The following is an 18,740-nucleotide window of genomic DNA, read 5'->3' as shown; positions in this document are numbered from 1 at the left end:
CTAGGTGCAATTAAAACATCAAATGGGAAGCTGGCAGAAACCACGCTGAGCCTCAGAGGTGTAATGGTCATTTGCTTTCTCGACTCTTACTTCCAGACCACCCACTTGGTATTTGCATTGAAGGGACTTCTGAAACGTTTACCAGTATTGTGTTTTAAGCTCAGTATTGAACTAATAAAAAGAGAAAGAGGTTGTGCCCATAGTTTGTGTTTGGCATTAGGGAACTTTCAGGTTGTCAATAGCATTTTAATTTTTTCTTTCCAATCTATTAAGGTGTTTAATTTAATTTTAACCTTAAACAGTTAGGGTTGGTAGTAGCCATCAACACTAAATTAATATTGCTGTTTTGCAAGTCATTAATTGCTATGGCTGAATTGCAACAGTAGCTCAATAGAATAAAATTCTAATCTTAACATCTCCCAGGTAACGTATCTAGAGGAATGGCTTATGAAGCCGCATGAAGTCTTCTGCAATTAGAACCGAGTGATGTTTATTAACTGGCCTGTGCCACATGAAGCGCAGTCAGCGTCCTTCTCAGGTCTCTGATTTTCTGCATTTCATTTACCGATGTGCACACATCAAAGCAGAGGTGATTTCCCACATGTCATGGTTTAACCCTGGCTGGCAACTAAGCCCCACCCAGCCTCTTGGTCAGTCCCCCCAGTACCATGAGGGAGAGAATCAGAACAGTAAAAGTGAGAAAACACGTGGGCTGAGATAAAGACAGTTCAACAGGCAGAGTGAAAGTCGCACATGCAAGCAAAACAACACAAGGAATTCGATCATTGTTCCCCAGAGAAGCTGTGGCTGCCCCATCCCTGGAGGTGTTCAAGGCCAGGTTGGACAGGGCTTGGAGCAACCTGGGCTGGGGGGAGGTGGCCCTGCCCAGGGCAGGGGGTGGAATGAGATGGTCTTCAAGGTCCCTTCCAACCCAAACCAGTCTGTGATTCTGTGATTCCCTGCTCCCCATGGCAGGCGGGTGTTCAGCCATCCCCAGGACAGCAGTGCTCCATCACGCATCACGGTGACTTAGGAAGACAAATGCTATCACTCTCAGCATCACCTCCTTCATTCTTCTTCCCCAGCTGCATATCCTGAGCACGGCGTCATATGCTGTGGGACTTCCCTGTGGTCAGTTGGGGTCAGCTGTGCCGCCGTGTCCCCTCCCAACTCCTTGTGCCCCCCAGCCCATCGCTGGCGGTGGGGGTGAGGAGCAGAAATGGCCTTGATGCTGTGTAAGCCCTGCTTAGCAGTAATGAGAACATCCCTGTGTTATCAACACTGTTTCCGGCACAAATCCAAACCACAGCCCTGTACGAGCTACTGTGAAGAAAACGAACTCTACCCCAGGCAAACCCAGCGCGCCGTGGCCGGGGCAGGGGTCAGTACTGTGAGGCCCAGACAGTAAATAATTACAACCTCTTTGAGATGCTTTCGTGCAACGATGTTTCATTGATGCTTCTTCCCGATCACTCTCCTTTGAGTACAAGAAAAATAAAATGGGCTACCAAATGCCTGGGAAACCATTTCAGAGAGATTATCTGAACATTTCCTCGTTCTGTAAATTTGACAGGGTGGTGAATGTGTAAGGGATTGCTGCTTCCAAAGGGAAGGCATCGCAGTAAACGATGCAAATTGGCAGGATTACAGAATATAATGAATCCAAAGAAGATTTTAAAATATAATTGGAAAGGGTGTCAGAGAAAAAAAAAAAATGGTTAGTCTGTTTTATCTGTTATTGGGACTTGAGCTTACATCCTATTAAGAAATTTACCCGTGCCAGAGAAAAAGACGAAATGTATCGCCAACTCTTGTGAGCACTATTACTGAACAACAAACTGTGTGTAGGGGTGATTGCAGAATTATTGTCGTGGGTTTTTTTATTGTTCTTTAATTCCCAAGGGAAGAGAAAATCTGTGTCTTAAGAAATTCTTCTCTGCATTTTGATTTCTTCTGCATTTCCTTATGCTAATCAGGCTTGTGTGATGTGAAGTATGATTATGGGAAGTGACTTAACCGTTTCAAGCCGCTGTGTCTCTTGCCTGCAGAAATAACCACTGTGTGTCGTCCCCGGCCCTTTCCAGTGCCTCTCCGTGGGGCAGCGTGGGATGGGGCCGGGGACTCAGCAGTGTGTTCGTCAGCATGTCACCGTGACCAGGGAATAACACATCATCCTTTTCATTTAGCGGGGATATACAACCTTTGGTACGGGCATACAGAAACCGAGGATGCAGTAGCTTCAGAAACCATCGCGTTGAAATCAGCCAAAGTGTTTGCTGCCCGTGAGAGGCAGACCCCGCGGTCCCTGTGCCGGCTGGGGAAGCTCCTCGGCAACTTAGACCCTGGGACATGCAGATGAAACCGGCTCCTGAGATCACCTCCGCTGAAGAAAGAGACCCTGCATTTATTTGTTTGAAAGGACAAGAGAAAAACCATTTTCTTGTAACAAGGACATGTGGTAAAGAGTGACTAAATGGAAATGCTGAAGGCGCTTAAATAATAAAATGAAAACGAAGGTTAAAAAATGTGTCTTGGAGAACTGTGTACTGAGTCACTCAGGTGCACGCAGTGTACATTGCTTCTCGCAGCACAAAAGCATTTTAACTGATTAACACGCTCCAGTGATTTTTTTAAACCTGTTGTTCTTTAGCTTGGACAGTTCTGTGATATTGTCAGAAAAGAGGTAATAAATATGCAAGTTTTTACAGAAGGCTCTTACAGGAGGCCCTGGGCTAGGGCAGAAACAGTGCAAAGTGATTCAAATAGGGCTTCGTTGACACCTATTGACAGCAGCAGTTCCTCCAGACACAAACACAGGAGGCTCTTTCCCGGCAGCTTTGGAAATCGCATCAGTAGTCTACAAAAAAAAGTGGGTGATCAGCTCCTGTCGTGCCCACTGTTACCTTCAGCACCATCCACATAACCCCTCAAAGGTCTGAACCTTCACGCTGGTCCTTCTCCAGTTGTGGAGAAGCTGATTGAAGCTTCTTACTAAACAGTCAGAAACAAATATAATTCTGGAAAAGTGAGGGGTTTAGCCTAAAAATAAAGTATTTCATAAGGCTTGAGTTTGTTCTCATTCTTGTTGGCTTTTTTCCTCTCCAGTACAGGAATAATGTTAGTGGACCTGTTGCCGTCTCCATCCTGGCTACGATAACTAGTGCATAGGTTCATTTTATAGGCGGTTTCCAAAATTTCCTATTCTCTTTAGCATTACATATTTTAATCCAAAACAAGCACACCGACATGTGTCTAGTGCTAGAGCAATAACACCTTGAAAACCAGGGCAACTTTTTCAGAATCTATTAAAAACTCCAAATCTTTGTTGCCCGGTGCCATGGATGCTCCAAAGCAGAGCAGTGTTGACATGGGGTGTTCCAGCTGTGCTCCACACAGTTCCTCCTGCAGGTACCCTCCGCAGCCTGGTGGCTCTGATGGCTCTGGTGAGCGGTTTGGGTGCTCCCCTGCACACACTGTACCGCTGATGGCTGTCCCTGCTCCGGCACGGGGCACAGCTCCCCAGTGTGTCCCCCGGCACAGCCCCCGTGGGGCCGTCCCCATCTGTGCCCGGCAGAGCTGCCTGACGACGCTGCGCTGCGCTGCGCTCTGGGCTTTAAAGATTTTATTGAAGTCCGTTTCCACTGGGAAATCCACATGATGTCGAGATTTGTTCCATTAGGAAAAAACAAATGGAAATAAGATAAACCTTTAAACCGGAGATGTCTGTGAGAGCAGAAGCACACCGTGGTGATTATGCTGGCAGCAGCTTTGACTTGCAGAGGTCTTCACTCTAGTCATTTGCAACACTCAAAATTATGAGTGTAATCTATTTTTCAGGCCTGTAAAAATTAACCATACCTTGGAAAATATGCATACCTTTTACTTAACATAGCAAGCCCCGTACAGGGAAAGGACACAACCTTCAAGCTGCGCTTTAGGGAGGTAATGCCACTGCAATCCAGTTTTAATTGATTGCTACAGGTGTTTAAACAATTGCTATATTAGTTCCTTATTATGTTAATTTCAGAAAAATATTTAGAAATGCTTTCTGTCAGAGATTTGGGGGTTATTCTGTCGGCTCAAAGTACATAATTCCTCTTCCTTTCCAGTAAACGTCTTGGGAGAAGGAGGGAGGAGAGGAATAAAGAGTTTTGAAAATCCACCTGTAATATTTCTGCTCTTTGGAGAGAAGCCGACTACGCGCCCTATAGATGGGAAGATTTGGATGATGTTTGTTGGCTTTGGGCAACATGAGCCCTTTTGATGAGCAAAAGTCTTTGAATGACATTGATGGAAGAATAAAAGATAAGTGCTCAGTGTATGCAGAAGGATGTAGCCAATAAAATCCCATTCTGGACAGCCTCAACAATGTGAACAGGGCAAGAAGAAGGGTGGACTGGGCTGGAGCCGGTGGCAGCGAGCACCAACCCTGCGGGGGGCAGCCCTTGGAGCAGCGGCAGCCCCGCGCTTGTGGAGCTCATGGAGACGATCCGGGTGGGACGGGGAGAACGGGGACTCGGGGGGGCAGAGGTGGTGGCACAGCCGTCTGCCCCGGGCCGGAGGGCTCTGCCCTGGCACAGGAGCATGCTCTTTCCCCGCACCCAACAGGTGATTTTGACAAGAAAACACATACGTTGTAATACCAAAAAAAACCCCTCCTGTCAAAGAATAAATCTTTCCCCTTTTCTCAAATAGTTAGGGTGCAGATTGACCTGGGCCTGTTACTCCTGTTTAAGAGACAGGAAAAATTGATGCCTTCCAGCCGACTTTGCCTTCAGCGCATCACCTCTGAAGGCAGAATGTAAACAGATAGGTAACCTAGTTATGAGAAGGTGGAAAAAAAAAGTAAAGTGAAATTTGACCTGGCTGTAATTTGTTATGAAAGATGGGTAATAATATTGATAACAATAACAATATAACAATAAGAAATAATATTGTCTGGACATGCTCCTGTCCAACTTGCTCTGGGTGAGCCTGCTCTGGCAGGGGATGGGACAAGATGATCTCCAGAGGTTCCTTCCAACCCCTCCCAGTCTGTGATTCTGTGATAAATTGACATATTTAAATGGTAATAATATTTATTCATTGTTATCTTATTTCTAAACCACCTACCACACTCGGGCTTAAACCCAACTTGTCTTTGGCTGGGGCCATTTCTGCAGAGCACCGTAAACCGGCTGGACGGTAATTAGCTTTGTAACCACTGCCTTGGAAAAGTTAAAGAAACAAGCAAACCTTCATGCTCTTTTTCAAATGGATCTGGAAAAATGATGTGGTCTAGTTCAATCAGTTCTGCTTTTAGTGACTTTAAAGTACATGATGAATTAAGAGATAATCGCTAGTCTGCTGTCACACATTCTGTAGTGTGGACTGTTAGTGACAGTGAGTTCCTGTCAGTAATAGTAATAGTCCTGGAATGTCATTAAATAATGATAAATAAAAAAAATCAAAACCAAAACCCAAACAAAAGATGGAGACTCGTGTTTGATTATCGGGGTGGAAAAAATTGCTAAGTATATTTTCAAAATTAAACTACAAGTAACATTTTTAGGCTCTCTATTTTTCCTGGAACCCTTAAAGCAATCTTGGAAACACCCAGAATGTCCACGAAGCGCAAACCTCCACCTCTGACTCGGTGCTGAAGTAACGGGGTGGCTCAGCCAGGCTGCCACCACGCTGAGAGCTGTGAGCACGGGCCGGCTCTCACACAGCCCTGCGCCCCACTGAGACCCACCACCGATGGGGCCCCTCGGCGCGGTGTGCTGACTCAGCGCTTTCCCCATCAGCTCAGGTCTGAGCTCATGGCTCTCCGCCTTCACCCCCATTCCCACACCGCAGCGGGGCTGAGCGGGAGAACCTGGGCTTACCTGTGCTCCTTGGGCAGGGGACAACGAGCAGCAGACGCCCATTGATGCAGACACTCTGTTGACAATGTTTCTAAAGTTGCTGAAGAAGCAGAAAAATGTATGTTTCTTACTTGAATGAGTTTTACCTTTTTATCTGGAGACAGCGTAGAGCTGAGGAGTCTCTCAAAAATCCAGGAGCCTGAACAGCGCCATAAATAGATTCCTCAATCAAATGTAAATTAAGCTTTCTGCTACATTTCTGTAATAATCCATCCAAAGAGGAGCAGAAGCTAAAAACCATAATAACAATAGGATAAATTATACAGTCCCACCATTTTTCTAGCACTGCTGTTAGCATAACGCTAGATTGATGTTGTACCTATTTTTATTTTTGCTGCTGGAACAGCCTTTGTCAAGGAGAGGAGGCGTACGAATTTCAATAGCTAATATATTTTGTGAAATATATGGAGTGCTGCACTAATCTGACCTTTTCAGAATTTTTCATTTCAATTGGCTGGTCACCTGAGTCCTTTGCAACAGGTTAGGCTCCCCTTTTAATAGGAAGAGGAGGAGTGCAACGGTCAACCGTTCAAAATACTGAATATTAAAAAGGTCAACAGAGTATGGCATGGCAACGTGAAAATGAGACAATACAATCCCAGATACCTCATTGCAGTGACAAAAATTGTAGCAAGAAGAGAAAATGTCACAATATGAATCCATTTCCAGGGAGGGATGGGCACATGGGGTAGAACATGTCTGTTCTTGCGGCAAAGTTGAGGCTGCGTGCCGGCAACCTGCACAAAGCCTTCAGCAAAGCAGGGCTGCATGTGTGCTGGTCAAAGATACTTCCTCATGATAACATTATATTTGTGCAAATTATGCTGTTAAATGGCCACAGAAACATGGCAAATGTGCAAATTCCGTATTATAGTGTGTTTCCTTTTTGTCCATGTCTTGTGCATTCCTGGGACCTCTCTTTCCTAATGAACAGAGGCAGATGAGTTCAGCAGCTTATCCTTTCCCTGTTCTCAGCCACAGGAGTGAAAATAAAAAAAGACAAAAAATACCCCAGAAAATAGTTTTTTAAAAAATCTAGCTTTAGGTGGAAAAAGAACAAACCTGAATGGTTGTAAAATGTAAAATTTTTACTGCAAATAGGCATGAGCTTTTGCTTTCGGAGGCATTCCTGCTCAGGGCATGGCTGGCACCAGCGCCAGAGCCCGCTTGCCCCACGTCATGCAGTGCGTCACTCGGTCCGAGCGCGGCAGAGCTGAAGGCGGCTCCTTCGCTGGAGAGGGTGGCCAAGCCCTGTGCACACAGAACTCTTCAGTTCAACTCCTTTCTTGGTTTGCTTTTGTTTTTTCTGTATTACTATTCAGCAGCTCTTCATTTTCCATTTAAAATGTTTGAGAACCCAAACGGTATTTATGAACATTCACTTGTAAAATTTGCTGGACTGATTGTAACTGCACAAACATCATTTCACGCTATTCCAGTGTCATAAAGAAGTACTCTGGTAACTATTTATTTTATTATTGAAAAGCTCAGTCAGTATATGACAAGCATAGATCTGAGGTCCCTGACTTGAGGCCCCCCCGCTTGCAAATGCAAGCCAATGGCTACAAGGAATTGCTACTTTAAAATACCCAGAGTTAACATAAATAAGCTTCAATTGGAAATGGGATTTCTTCCCACCTGAGGCAGGAAGAATTAACTGGCAGGAATCCTATCTGGCAAGAAAAGCACTTTTCTGTCACATCCTCAGAGAAAGAAACAGCATTTCGGCGAAGTTAAAAGAAGACGTCCCAGCTGCGTGGATTTATCACAGCCCAGTGGGATTGCACTGCTGGGCTGGGACAGACCCAGCACTTCTTTCAGAGCACTCTAAGTTTGGCTGCTTATATTTTTGCTTGGGCAATTACAGTTAGTAACCATTCTTGACAGAGGTCATGTCTTGTCACCATTTGTACGCGCAGGTCCTGCTGTTGTTGCTGAGGTCTGTGTAAAACGGGTGAAACACAGAGCCCTACGTTTGGCCTGACTGCCCGGCAAACTGGCATGAGCATAGCTCAGTCCGTGCTGCTGATCAACTGCCATAGGCAGCAGCTTCTTATCAAAAAAACCCCAAGAAACAAGGCCAGCGACATGCAGTGCCTCTCTGCTCCCGCCTCTGGAAGCAAACGGGCCTGTGCGCACCTGGTGCAGGAGCCACAGTAATGGCGTTTGGCTGTTCTGCTCTTTCTGCTCACAGAATGGTTTTGCAAATGGTAACATCAAAATCACTGACAGAAGAGTTCCTAAAAGCATCTTGGCTTTCTGAAGCCGCGTTTCTCTAGCGCTGTGACAAGGAGCCTGGTGGTTGGCGGCACCCATGGCCGTGCGAGGCCTGGGCAGTTGGAGCCAGACACCAGGATGGAGAAGAGACAGGGATTTCCTGAAGCAAAAGTGGGGGGGAAATTGTGCTGGGAAATGGGAATAACGTAGTTTTATAGAGATTCAGAATTTAAACTCATTCAGAAAAAGGTGCACTGTGGACAAAATGGGCACACATGCAGCCTGCGGCATGGGGCTGGGTGCCGAGGTGAGGGGCTGGCAGGGGCCCCAGGGACACCGCCGCGCGCCCGGGGCATGGCGCCCGCTCTCCTGGGGTGGGAGCGGGTAACAAGGGTCGATGCACCTGTGGAGATAAAGAGCAGCAATTCTACTTCAGAGTACAGCTAAGCGGTGTCGTCATCGCCATTGGCAAGAGGTGAAAATGGCACTCAAGCCCACAGCCCCCTTGCCAGCTTGGGTGTCAGGAGAATCGGATCCGAAGCACTCCTGGTCATGGCTTTAAACGAGTAAAACCCCAATGACGTCGTTAGAGAAAGCCAAGATCAGATCTGAAAAAAACTGTGCCTGCCTTCACTCGTGTGGAAAAGGTTCCTGTCTGCTCGGGCCGCGGTGCAGCGCGGCAGCAGGAGGGAGGGAGGCCGGTGTGAGCAGTGCCTGGGGTACACGCTGTGAGAAGGGTTAGCAACAATATTCCCTGCAATACTGGTAAGGGCAGTAATGCTAATCCTTGTCATTCCAGCCCACATTAGAGCAGTTCAGATGCTTTTGTATTAAGTACACATACCAGGGACTACAGGTTCTCCAACAGGGTGTTGAGAGTACGATAAAATCCCCAAAGCATTAAAATAGTGACTGAGAGAGGATCTTGGCTCGTCACCTATGAGTCCCCTCTCCCGAAGCTGTGCAGGAGGGCTCCTTCGTGCCCCGCCAGTGGGACCAAACAGGGACACGCTCCTCACCAAAATCTCTTTGGTCTATTTAGGGGTTTATGGGCTATAACCAACACTTCAGGGTCCATTTGCAAGCTAATGTTCAGAAAATGCATGTCCCCAATCTCTCCCGGGCTGCAGTGAGGAGCCCTCCCGGTGAGGCAGTGCCAGCCTGGGGGGTGATGGCTAAAAGTAATATTGAGAATACAAAACAGAGCGGTTTACACCCAAAAATAAAGCTAACTAAAACTCTAATTAGAACCAGATGCACAAAGAAAGCAAACGTATGGTGTTAATAAACTTTGCCGCATCACCCTTACAGCGACAGGGAAATGCCAAGCCCGGGGCTGTGTGGGCCAGTGGAGCAGGGCGCTGGCTGTGCCCACCCTCGGCCCGGGCTGGCCCCAGTGGCTACCGCAGCCCTGCTGCCCTCTGGCTGCCTGAGCAGGGCAGAAACACACGGCTGGAGGCACTGGGGCACCAGACATTCCTGTTACGGCTTTTTTGGTACCTCTGCCTAAGTGAGCCGCTCCCTTTTCTGCATGTGCAGGGACATGAAAAAAAAAAAAAAAGATAAATTATAGGAGCTGACCATCCCTCTCCCTGTCATGTGCAACACAACCTGCTTCTTCATTGCCTCTGTGATGGCAGGACGCATTGTTTGTTACTGTGTTCAGAGGGTATTTCATTCATTTATTTCTTATAGATCCTCTGCTATCGCAGGTGCTCCTGCGTCCATTTTCAATCCCATTTTCCAGACTTGGGTCTAACGTTAAACAAGTGCAGTTGTTTTAAAAACATCATTGCACTAAATGACTCATCCTTCATTTCCTGTCATAGTAACTTTTAATAGTTTTTTCTCTGTGATAAATGTTATGTGGTGTTTTTTTTTTCTCTCCCTTTTCAAATAAGGTATTTCTGGTTGCTTTTTATTTTTTTTAACTTTAAAACTCCCATCTCATCAGCCACCATTCAGCTCCCCTGGACACATGCTATCGTTCAAGTAGTTTTAAGCAATGGGAGGAGAATAAGGCAAGGCACCGGTATTCCCAGGGAGGGACGATGTTTGGGAGGAGTGAGCTGGGCAGTCCATGGCACTGGGGGCTCAGTGCTGGTGGGGCGGCAGGAACCCAGCGGGGGCTCACAGTCCCTTTGGGGACCCATTGTCCCGGAGGCAGCCATCTCGCTCACCTTCTGCTGGCTAATTATGGGTGATCAGTCCGAGCTCTTCACAAGTCACTTCATTTTAAAGTAAAATTCTCAGTAAGTGTAGTGGTAGCAGGAGGTACACGTCACCTCTGAGGGATGCAACTGTAGGACCTCAGGTTTAGGAATCCAGTTTGGAAAGGGGCACCTGGCTTGTAGGGGTAACTCTTCTCTTTGATTATCAACAAAAACTCCTTTACACGTTACAGCCTAGTGCTGTCTCAAGAAGGCAAGGATTGCTGTTAACAGCGATACGGCAGAGCGTGGGAAGCGTGAGCTGACGGCACTGTGGTCGTTCCCCAGCACTGGTGGTGCCGCGCCATTTCCCTTCTCTGTCCTCCTCTTCCTTGACTCGCTTTATATGCAACTTCTCCTAAGCAGATGGACCCTCCTCGCGTTTTGGGTGATTTGCAAATAATTGCTGACAGTGGTGAAGGCCACAATATTTTGCAGAGACACTTTATTGTTCTGCTTTTTAAATTGCAGGGTGATGATCATGGATTTTTTGACAGGGTGGGTCTGATCCAAAGCCAAAAACCAAAGGAGAGGAGAGGCTTCTGAGCCCCTTGAGAAGACTTTAGATCAGGCCTTTCTGAACCGTTCCCCCGCCTCTCTGCTGGATGTTAATTATTACAGCTTGCAACTCAAGAATTTTGTTCTCAGTCATATCCTAGTTTTATTCTCAGTATAGCTGAATAGCAAATTATTCATTTGCTCTAATCACAGTGGGGTTAGGATCTTTGGTATGCAAGTGGCAATATTAATTGCTTGGCATGTGGTCTTCTGAAGAACAGAAGTTAGAAAGAATGATTCCACACCCCAAGTCATTAGGAGAACAGTGCAATTCATTATCTTTGTGTTATTATTACTAATGACATAGTAATAGACTCCACACTAACAATAAATATCTTTTTATAAGCTCAGTGTTTTACTTAATAGCTCTTCTAACTTGAAAGCAAAGGTTTGTGCCACCCTCCCACAGGGAGCTGCCCAGTGCACCATCTCCGGAGCAAACTGTGGTGCGGGTTTTGGCCATTTGTGTGCTGTGAGTGTGCTGGCTCAAGCCCTGGGAGGACGGGGAGGTAAAGCAGCCCCAGTACGGACTGGAGGGGGGATGAGGGGGGGAGGATGCCCTCCCAGTGTCCCGTCCCCGTCCCTCGCCTGGGGAGTGATGACCTGCTCAGAATGCACATACTGGTCAGGAGAAATCCTGTCCAACCTCTGCTTCAGTATCTCCAGGAACAAGACCTAGCCAACAAATTTCTTCAGAAACGTAGCTATTAGATCTCCCATGAAAGCCCAGTGCGTTGCTGATTAATCATCCCTTGGCAATGGCATGGTGGCTGATTTATCCTGGAACCGTTGGTCACCGCTGGCCAGAGCTGTGAAATCCCACTGCAGTGGGAAGACTCTCCTTCATCCGAAGGTGCCCAAACGGATTAGTCTCGACTAACGCGTGCTTTGCTGCTTCGCCTCACCTACCCTGGAAGTTTTTTCCTACTGGAAAAGATTCATATCAAGATCTGGAGGGTGCAGTGCTCATGTTGTTGAGTACAGTGACTCCCTAAACCAGCTCATCAGCCAAGAGTCACTTCTAGAGGGAGGCACAGCATCTTCCCCCCCCTCCCCAGGGATCTCAGAGGCTTATGTGAACAGGCGCCCAAGCCCAGACTTTTATTTGGTGTTTTTTTAAATGAATAGCTTCTTGCTCTTAACACAACTGCGTTTATATGTAGGATTGGCACGAGCCTTTCAGAAAAATCATCTTAGGAGAGGTGCTGCCTCAGACACAGTCTACACAACGAAACTCGAGGCTGTGCTGAACTCCGCGGGCTGTACCAGCTGTGGGCATTGCGCGGCTACAGGGCTGGTGAGCAGAGCCTGAATTTTCAGTCCTGTCTGTGAGAAACCTCTTGTGCAATAGCTTCGAACTGAACCACTCCCCGGGTGACCCGAAAATAACAGAGCCCAAAGCAGATTTTTTCTGGGCTTTTTGCAGCAGGCTTGGTTTTCCCCGGGGGGAGCCTGGCTGCTCCTGCTCTAGGAGACCCCACGAGGCAGAGACAGGGGCTTTGTCCCCAGCAGGGAAGCTAAAATAAAAATAAAAACTTTATATAGTGGATATCGATGGCTGGTTTTGGTTAGATTGTGAGTCATTCAAGGGCAGGACATACACTTCTCACCTTCCCAAGGAAATGCTTAGGGCAGAGGGCAGATAGCTACAGAGATTTGCACTTCTTCCCAACTGGTGCTGTTTTCAAGGGATATAGACACCAGGTCCTGGTGGAGCCCTGACACTCACCCGCGGCTTGGCACTCCGGCATTAGAAAGGAGGGGAAGAAGAACAAAAATATTGCTGAAGTTGGGTGGAGAGGCTTCGATGTATTTTATTTCCACTGGCTATTTGGCAAGAAATTAATTATTTCTTTCACTTCTGGCATTTAGAAGTGTTTAAAGTGGTAAAAAGCTCTGCTGCTGGTCTGTCACCAGGACTCCCAACCCGTGTCCAGGGGAGCGGGACCCCGTCCCCCCGCTGAGAGCATTGATGAAGAGCAGACTGCTGGATTCCAAACCTCTGTCCCTATCTCAGAGGGAATCTGCTCTTGGAAAAACAATATTCAGAGGCATTTCAGTACTCTATCCTTTTATTTCCTGTCAGAGGTGTACCTAGGCAATTCTGGTGGCACAGTGGAATACAAAGTGATTTATTAATGAGAGCAAAACCTGCACCCTTGAATATATCCCAAAGCAAGTCTGAAGCTATTGAGGCAGGGTCATTACTGTCAGCACTATTAGCAAGACCTGGAAAATAGATATTTTAACTTTAATTGAATTTCATATAAGTTGCAACCTGGCCTTTAACAGAGAGGCTTCGTTTTAATTTATCACAGACCCAGGCATTTGCTTTAGGCTCACCGATTTAGTTTCCAATGCTGCTGAAGACATTTTACCCCAATTGCGTTCTGGCATTGAATGCAGAAACCTGAACTAAAAAACCAGCATGTTTTTGCTTTGGTGTTTCCTAATTTAGATGTAACGGTGCCCAGCAGGGACCAAGTGTCTGATATTTTTTGCCTGAAGTAGTTCAAATTGTCTAGCAGCTAAGTTGGTTAAATTGGCCATTGGACGCTAAGCAGAAGTGATGTCCTGGTGCCCATCCCCGCGTCGTGCTGCCTTGGGGACGGGGGGATGGACCTTCCTGCAGAGACCCGAGATCCTTTCCCTGGGGAGGTGACCTGCGGGGCTCCTGCTGGGGAGGAATGAGGAGGTGGCGGAGAATGCCCCCGTGCCCTCCGTTTCTGTGGCACAAGTGCTTTGCCCGAGTGCTGATGTGAATTTTGGGTGATTTACACGGCGAGTGTCCAGCACAGTGATCCCTCTCCCTCAGCGGCTCCTGGATGTTGAGCGCACCGGTCACTGCTAAATTCCTCTGGTTGCAGGAGGGGGATTCAGACGGGTCTGAGGAGAAATGGGTCAAGCTCGGAGGAAACCTGCTGCTGTCACCCCCGGTCTCGCAGAGAGCTCTCACTCTCATTTCATTTGTGAAAAACATATCACAGAAAACAACAGTAAAGACATGCGGATGCCTCGGTATGACCATGCCCAGGTCAGCACCCCACACCGCTTTCCACACACTTCGTCATGAACTCTGCCGCAAGCCAGAGCGGGAGCATCCCTCCCTCCGGCGGGCGGTACCCGTCTCCCGGGGCCGGGATGGATCCTCATGGCGCGGTGGCGTCAGCTTCCCCTCGCCCGAGCCCTGCGCTCCTCTACGGCAAGTCAACAGAAGTGTTCGGTGTCCGAACAAATTAAAAGAGGAGACAGACATGTTTCAAACTGAAATCGCGCATGGAATTATAGGAGCCAACCGTGTATCTTTGATACACGTATTAAATTATGCCGTAGAAAAGCAAGTTAACATTTTAAACATAGTGGAACTGTTTTTAACTTGTTTGTTTAGAAAACAAATATCTATTTCATATTACATTACATTGTTGAATTATTTATTTACAGCTCAAAATACCTGTGTTATTTGTGCTAGCTGCTATTACAAATACTGAATTAATGTTCATTTATTTCTCCACTTATGTTGTGGAGATTGTATTATGACTTTATCAATTGGCTTTTTTTTTTTCAGGGAAACTTATTTCAATCCAATTTCTTATGTCATGTTACAGACAAATGAAAGCAAAGGCCCCCCATATTGTATGTGAAATCTGTAATACCGTGGCTCTAGAGTAATGCCTTAAACAATCAAGCTAAATATGTCAAGGGACTTTTTAATACACTGCACTGATGAAGCAAGAGTATTAAATTTATTCAACCGTGAAAAAGGCTTTGATTATCATACACCTCAGCTGTGCTGGTATGTGTTGACCATGAGAAAAAAAAAAAAAGAGAAAATGAAATGTGATTAGTTCCTGATGGGCTGAAATTCCTTTAATGCACGTAACATGGAGGGAATTCATATTAAGAGCTTCCATCAAGATTTTTTTTTCATATCTGCTCCACAACACAATGAATCAGTGTCTCCAAAGTGTGATAACATTCTTATCAATATCTGAGTGGAAACATATGGGATGGTGCAATTATTGCTATTTTATTGTTTGCTCAGTTAAGTGGGACATGTATTGTGTACATCTCTGAAGTCCTGTAAACAGCCATAACAATTTTTACTCTTGAAAACAGAAGCGGTGATTGCTTTGTGACATTTTTTTGTCAGTCGATTGGATTATGCAGATTTGGAAAATTGATTAAGTTACAACATTTTAAAAATTATTTTTGGGCTGAAGCTTAACAAACGCCTATTTTTAAGACCTTAGTGTAAAAACAAAAAAAGCTGTAATGCATTTGAGTGAGACATGATTATAATATGCATAAGCCATTGTCAGTAGATGGAAAAATTATGAGAAAGTTTAAAAGGCTAACAATTAGTCACCTGGCTTTGGCAGCACAGCAGTATTCATTTCCCTGTTTCCTAGGCAGATGCTGGATTTGCAGAGCTACGGTGGTGTAGCTGAATTATTTCCAAGAACGGGTCTAGTGCCCGCATGCACAGCACAGACATTTACAACTGAATTATTACAACTCCCTGTTTTGCTTCTCCGCTGCCTCCGCGGTTATTTCACACGTGCTCGTTGCGGGTACCTGTCGGTGGGGGAGCACAGCGACTTCACAGAACTCACGAAGAATTGTGAAATCGAGTTTTAAATGTCGAGTGTTGTTAATTTGTGTGCGTGGCTTGTGGGGGTAGAAGTGGTATGACCCCAGTGCAAACATGGAAGAGAAAATAAAATGTGTGTTGGGGGGCACCATACCAAGGTCTGACCGCCCCCACTGCCCCCGGCACCAGCACCGGGGCACCGGGGCTGCTGGGGTGCTCCTTCGTCACCCACCTGGGGCAATGAGCATCCCATGGCAGAGCAGAGGCAGTGACAGCGTCCCCGGGGCGGGAGGGCAGCCAGGCACCCCGCCGCAGCTCAGCAGAGACGCTCTGCTTCTGCCCGCACTGGGCATCTCTCGCGCACCGGGTGAAAGCTGTTTTATGAAACGTGCTTGGATCTCATGGCAGTTCTGTGAACAGACTTCACAAAGCTGTCTGATTTCTTTGGTGAAACATCTGCCTTCTGCGAAGAAGACATCATGCTCCTAGCTCACGCTCCTATTCATGCTGATGCCTCGGGCAGCCCCTGGCAGAGCCGGGGGGAGCCGGGGGGGGGGCGGGGGGAGCCGGGCTGTGGGAAGAACCAGGGGCTGCTGCAGGGGGAGCAGGGTGCTCTGCAGAGGCTGGGGGGTTTATGACCCAGGGGACACGCAATGGGAAAGGGCAGAAAGCCCTCAGCGAGGTCATGTATCTGCAAAAACAGGCTGAATTTTAAGCCAACTTTAAAGTCCTGACTCTAGCTAAGAGTCAGAAAAAGCAATGAAGACATAAAGAAAAGCTGTCGGCTTCACCAGAGGAAAGTGTCCTGAGCGATTTCATAGAACCATAGAATCACAGAACGGTTTGGGTTGGAAAGGACCTTAAAGGCCATCTCATTCCACCCCCCACCCTGGGCAGGGACACCTCCCCCCAGCCCAGGTTGCTCCCAGCCCCGTCCAACCCGGCCTTGAACACCTCCAGGGATGGGGCAGCCACAGCTCCTCGGGGCACCCTGCGCCAGGGGCTCACCGCCCTCACGGGGACACATTTCTCCCTCACATCTCATCTCAATCTGCCCTCTTCCAGTCTGAAGCCATTCCCCCTCGTCCTATCACTCCATGCCCTTGGAAAAAGTCCCCCCCCAGCTCTCCTGGAGCCCCTTTAGGCACTGGAAAGGGCTCTGAGGTCTCCCCGGAGCCTTCTCTTCTCCAGGCTGAACCCCCCCACCTCTCCCAGCCTGATTTGTGCCTGGGACACCTCCACCAAGGCTCTCTGCTGGGGCGAGGTAGGGCATGGAGCTCCAGGACAGGCTCGGGGCAGTGAAACGGGGGGTCCCAGGTGTGGGAGCTCCCCCCACACCAGCTGAGCAGCACAGTGCAGCACCCAGAGTGGACCCTCTGTCACCCAGTGCCCGCCAAAAGGGCGTTCCCGGGGGATTTAACGCGCTGGGAAATCTGTGTCTTCAATACAGTAAGGGTTTTTGCATTTTTACATTAAAATGTGAAAGTTTGGCTGGATGGGTGATGGGGTTTATGCAAATCATGTAACATCGAGCTGGCTGCTCTCTCTGAATCCCATGTATGACAGATGAGAGAGCTCGAGAATTTGTGTATTTTAATGGCGCTCATGCTGAAGATGATAAATGCAGTCTTCATCCAGTAACTTCAAGGTTCACTTTTTTTTATTTTGAGGGACATGCATATGGTTAAAAACCCTTGCAACATTAATAATACTTTCCTGCAAGAAAGATTGATATACGCAGCATAAATACTCGTGCAGCATACATAGCTCCTGGTAGACAAGTAGTATTGCTTTTGCCTTCAATATTTGGGTGGAAGATTGAAGTCCAAGTGAGGGTTTTTTTCCTTCTCCTTTTCAGAGGAGCGTGCTCCAAAGCTATCATTCCACTTGTGCCTCGCTGATGGCTGCGCAGACACCGCGTCACCCTGTTTCAGAAGACCAGCCCATGAGAATCGTGTCACAGTTTTCGGCGCTGGGGGACAAAGTGTGACACAAGCTGCAGCCCTTGGGAGAATGAGAAACTGGGGGGCCCTGGGCTCTCGGCAGCGACAGTCCCACCTGCGAGTGCCCCCCGCACGCGAGCAGCGCGGCTCTGCAGAGTGCCCAACAGGAACAAGTTTTGCAGGGCTTACATTGCAGGTACTTTATTTTCCAACAAGGAAAACAACTTTCATCCTTGTGTTTTTGTGAAGAAGTCATTTAGGGTTTAACGAGGCTGCTGACCGGGGCACAGAGCTCTTGGTTAGCGGGGGAAGCCGGCACTTCTTTTACTTGCTCTCGCCCGGGTCTTACTAAGCGCTGCATTACGGCACACCGCAGGCGATGCCCGTTCCAGCTTTGATGCGGAGCCTCCAGCACGGGCAGTGGGGCGAGATGCGGGAGCAGAAACCTCCAGCCCCATCACCGTGGTGTCCTGCACCTTCCCCCCCTGATCTCCCCCCTGGGCGGACGATGCACTGCACTAACAGTGCCGGCACAGAGAAGCATCCCTCTCACTGCTGGGGGATTTTCTCTGCTGAACAGGATATTTGGCCTTTAGTGGGCAAGAGACTTTTTATCTCCCAATTTCTTCACTAGGCTTACAGGAATTGTGAGTCTAGAGCTGGAAACACACAGCAGCATCCAAGGCAAGCTTAGACGGAAGCTAAGTCATTACTGAGCAAGTGAAATAAATTCTGGGCATTGGAAAGAAACCGGGAGAAGACAGGACATGCTGAGCATAAGATGGAAAAATGGCAAAACATCCAAAATGAACAAACCTTGGAAGTGAGGCCTTTAGGAAAGACTCAGAGGTCCCCGTGCTTTCTGAGTGGAGTGCTGGCTGAAAGAAGGCTGGAGCTGCAAGCAAATAAATATTCTCCTATTATTTGGTTTCTCCTGTGTTCATGGAAACCAAAATTGCATTAAAAAATACCTGACTTCACTTCAATTTTTATTCCCAGTGGAACCACAGGCAGGGCTTTCAGCTTTGGCCTGGAAGGGCTCACCATTTAGTGGCCTATGAAACATTTCACAGCCTGCTAACTCATTTACCTCATCAGTCAGATGTTGATGCCAGGTGAAAAAAGGGACTCTCAGATTTTCATCATAACTCTTCATGAGGTCCTTCCTCTTTTCCGAATATTTTTTGAGTGAGTAGTGTCATCATCAGTGAAGTTATGAAGACAAAAGCAGATGCAAAGGAGATGCGAAACATAAACACAGGAACGGCCGTCCTGGTTCCCACCAAGCCCCTCCGGCTTGGGACCTGCGGAGGAG

Source organism: Vanellus vanellus, assembly GCF_965231255.1.
Source record: "Vanellus vanellus genome assembly, chromosome: 5".
Taxonomy (NCBI): domain Eukaryota; kingdom Metazoa; phylum Chordata; class Aves; order Charadriiformes; family Charadriidae; genus Vanellus; species Vanellus vanellus.
Note: the sequence above shows the minus strand (reverse complement) of the source record.